Consider the following 4,317-nt stretch of genomic DNA (forward strand, 5'->3'; position numbering starts at 1 on the left):
GACAGCTTCTGTTAAGTGTTTCAAACTTAACAAGTGTACTTTTGGTGTGTTACTAAGTCTTTCCCATTACCCAAAGTGTTGGGAGTGGTCTTTGGTGACCTGGGGCTGCTTGAGGTATCTGATCCCCAGTGAGGTTAGCTCTGAAGCTTAGTCACACCTGCTGCGAGGAAGGCGGGGATAGAAGGACAGGAAAGGGGTTTGCTGCAGGGAGCTACATGGGCCCCCCCTCAGCAGCAGAGACATCAAGGACTTAAAAAATTGAACATTCTCATTGAATGCAATCATTCTGTTACTGCAAACGTGCGCTAATAGATTTTTTAAAAAGTAATAAAATTGAACAATTTGACTCTACCAAATGGAATACTGGCGAGCAATACTGTTAGATGGACCTATATTTTAAATTGTATTTACAGTGTTATTTCAGAGAAATATCATGAAGTAATAGAGGCATTTTTACCAAATTTTTTTAAAAATACCATTGAGGAGTAGCACAAAAATGATGCCCGGACGATTTCCCTTCATCTTTTCCCCAGCCATCCAGTATTGTGTTAGATGAGGACCATAAAATAAAGAAGCCTGAGCCATCAGAAGGAGTGAGCAGGCTCTTCTCATTGTAGGAAGCATCCTGGATTTCACTAACTTTTATCTTGTTAAATTGGGGCAACTGGTAATAAATGAAAACCCTGAGTTTATGAGAGGACAGAAATGCCCAAGGACTGGTATATCTCCTGCCACGTTGCTTCAGTAAAAGGGCAAGAAATGCAAAATGCAACAAGACCAAAACCTCACTCTTTCAATGGTGGCCCTCAAGAATGTCACATGCAAGCCTGCCCATAGCCTCCAAGTGCAGCTTGTTTAAGTGAAAAGGGTCTATGGTCACCCACAGTGAGGTAAGAAATCAGAATTTTCAGCAGGGAAACTGTGCAGAAGTAGAAGAGAGATTTGAAAGATTCAAGCCAGGAATTATCAGCAAGAGACTTTGGAGTATACTTGCTGTTTTTCTTTTTATCTATTGGATGTTCCAGGCAGGATCCCACAGGGTTATTCAAAGAGGTGAAGATGGAGAAGTCTGGGCTTGTACACTGTCATGGAAAAGATGGTACTGATGGAGAAACCCAAGTGGGAAAAATACAAGATCAGGGTGTTACTTATGCACTCCAGACTTGTGCAGTTGGGTCAAGGAAAGGATGTTTGCCAGTTGCCTTACTTCTAACTCAACGCTCCCAGAGGAAAGTCTAATAGCAAGAGGTCTTCATTTCTGCCATCTGTGGCTGTTCAAAGATCAGAAGAAAGAAGGCAGTTAGTCCTGGCCACAGGCCTGTGGACTCACCTTTAACTGGGAAGAACTCAATTTCCTGCTCCAGAGGAGCAAACACCAGAGAAGCCCAAGGTAGAGGAGCCTGAGGCACCAGACCCCTGTACAAAGACCACCAAATTTGGACTCCCTGGAGTTGAGCTCCTGAGCCCACACTGGTTTCTCAGAAGAAAGAGGAAGGCTCGAAAGGCCCACTTCTGGGTAGCGCAATTTTGTGTCAAGCTGTGACATCAGAAATAGGGACAGCCAGACGCTCTTTCCCAAAGACCCCAGCCCATCAACTGCCACTGAAGCTCACAGCCCTGTCCCTGAAGTGATCACATTTGCAATGGAGCAGGACCATTGAACATAGGCTATGGCAGGGTCCACTGCACTGACCCTCAGGATCAGGACCTGGCTGAAGAACTCTCCTCACACCAGCTGGAAGATAGAAAGTCTCCTGAATAACTACAGGCCTCTGAAGCGTGGCGGCAGCTACTTAATTATCTCTGCCACTGTGTGCTGCTAATTAGTGCTAAGCTGATGCACAGAGCTGTTTTCCTTCTTACCCTTCCAGCCTTTTCATTCTTCAAAAGAGGCTCCCCCAGAGACCACAGTCAAACCCAGCCTAGCTTCAAACATGCGAGGTGTGGAGTTTATCCTCATTGACAAAAACCTGGGGTGAGGTAGGGGCTGTCAGGGCACCCTGGGTTAGATACTTGGGTAAAGCTTACGGTGTTTTAGTTGGTGATATCTTTTCCTTAGCTTTTACTTCTATCATCACAGTTTTGCATCCCAGTCCTGTGGGCAGCTGGTAGGTGGACATGACACGGTGTGTTTCATGTTCTCTGTTGTGCATTGTGTTCCCTCTTCCATTTTGCTAATTATCCCATATATAAGTCTAATATATCCCTTTTTAAAAGAAAGAGATACATTTTTTGCATTTGCTTTGTGAGACTGTCCTCTTTAATTTCTAGAGGAACATAAATGGCATCAAATTACTAGAGGTTTTATAGTCCCTAGGAAACAATGTCTAGTAGAGGGAGTCTAACAAGTAGGTAAATGACAATACAGCCCATTCAGACACAAAGAAGCCATAACTTTGGAAACAGGCTTAAGTAGCTAAACAGGACTTATCTGGGTTTTTTATTATTTTGGGAGGAGTATCAAATTCAGTCCCTGTGCTTTCCAGGTGAGTACTGTGTCATTGAGCTATATCCCCAGCTCTAAACAGTGTTTATTTGAAATGTGTTGTTTTGCATTTAACCTTTTTACCTTAATAATATTTTCATGTAATAAAGTATTTTTTGATACTATATATAATAATTTTCTATTCAGCTTAGACTTTAGTGATGCCATGTAGGAATTGCTAAACATAGTTATTTGACACAAACAACTTTTTTTGAGACAGGTGGCTAAGGCACATTATATAGTGCAGGATGACCTTGAACTCACTATGTTGCCCAGGCGCTGATCCTCCTGCCTCAGCCTCCCAAGTACTACAATTACAGGCATGTGCCACCACCCCCAATCAAACTGAATTTATATCATGATTTCTAAAACAAAGTCACACGATTGCTTGCGTTCATCAAGATTTTCTCAAGGATGCAGTATTCAAAGTTTCTTTTCTTTTTACTCTAAATTATATTATTTCTAAATATGTATATAAATCTAATGAGGGGGCAGCAAGGTAGCTCAGCAATCTAAAGCGCCTGCTGAGGCAAGCTTAGGCAGGCGCAAGGGACCACGGTTCAATCGCCGGCACTACATGCTGCACCAGCCCTGCCCTCAGGGTGGGCTGAGTGGGCCAAAAATAAAATAAAAAAATAAAATATCTAATAAATGTGCTACATTGATAATTTCTAACCGACTCTGATTTTCTGAGAAGCATTGTGGATCTAGAATAGTGGTTATTTATCTGTCTTGAATGTCTCAACTCATTTTAGAAATCAAGACAAGAGCTGGGTGAGGTGGCCTACACCTATAATCCCAGCACTCAGGATGCTGAGGCAGAAGGTTTGCTGTGAGTTTGAGGCCAGCCTAGGCTACACAATGAGTTCAAGACCAGCCCTACCTGCATAGTGAGACAATGTCTCAAAAAAAGAAAAAAAAAGAAAAATCAAGTGATAAGAAATAGTAGATCAGAGGCTGGGTGTCATAGTGCACACCTGTAATCCCAGTGCTTGGGAGGCTGAAAACAGAAGGATCACTGTGAGTCCGATCTATGTAGTGACCCCTGGACACCCTGTAGACCCTGTAGCAAATTCATTTTTTAAAAAAGAAAAGAAATAGTAAACCAGCATTCAAAATTTAAAATTTTACAAGCATCCCATCAAATGACTTTCCATCTTTTCATATTTATAAATTTAAATGGTGGCTAAGACTTCCAATCTCAGGCAGTGCTCAGAGACTGAAGCAGGAAGATGGAAATCTGGAGGCCAATCTGGGATGCAGAGAGTAAGGCCTTGTCTTAAAAAAAAAAAAATGTGTAAGTTTGGTCTTTTGTAGGTTGACATCCTTATATCGGGAATAATGTGCTAACTTTTCAATGCCATTAGCAAGCTATTAAGAGAAAAAAGCTACCCCTAAAGAAAAAAATGAATTCTATTTTTATTTAATTATGAGCAAGGAAAAAAAGATGACACCTAAGTACAGGTCTACATTAACTCACCTGTCTCCTATTAAAGAAATCTTCCCTACTTTCTTTATTTTGCCCAGAACATGATATATTTAGCAGTTCAGCAGAATGAATAGTTAAAGCTTTAAATATAATTCTATAACTTCTCCCATTAAAGCAGTTTTATGTGATAGACCATGCCTTAAAAAATTATAATAAAACTCGTCTCTCTCCTTGGAGATCTCAAAGGATGTAAGACAGTATCAGGTTTTATAACAATAATCAACTATAATTTTAATGATCTGGGCATTGTGACACACACCTATAACCCAGCACTTGGGAGGTTAGGGCAGGAGGATTGCCAGAGTTCCAGGCCAGCCTGGACTCTGTCTAACTCATATATTAT

General features: G+C 41.3%; 1 pseudogene; it reads left to right on the top strand.

Moving 5' to 3' along the window:
• Positions 1 to 759: 759 nt before the first annotated feature.
• LOC101584717 lies at positions 760 to 1,661 on the top strand (annotated as a pseudogene).
• Positions 1,662 to 4,317: the final 2,656 nt, after the last annotated feature.

This window comes from Octodon degus, unplaced genomic scaffold, assembly GCF_000260255.1.
Source record: "Octodon degus isolate 3935 unplaced genomic scaffold, OctDeg1.0 scaffold00009, whole genome shotgun sequence".
NCBI classification, from domain to species: Eukaryota; Metazoa; Chordata; class Mammalia; order Rodentia; family Octodontidae; genus Octodon; species Octodon degus.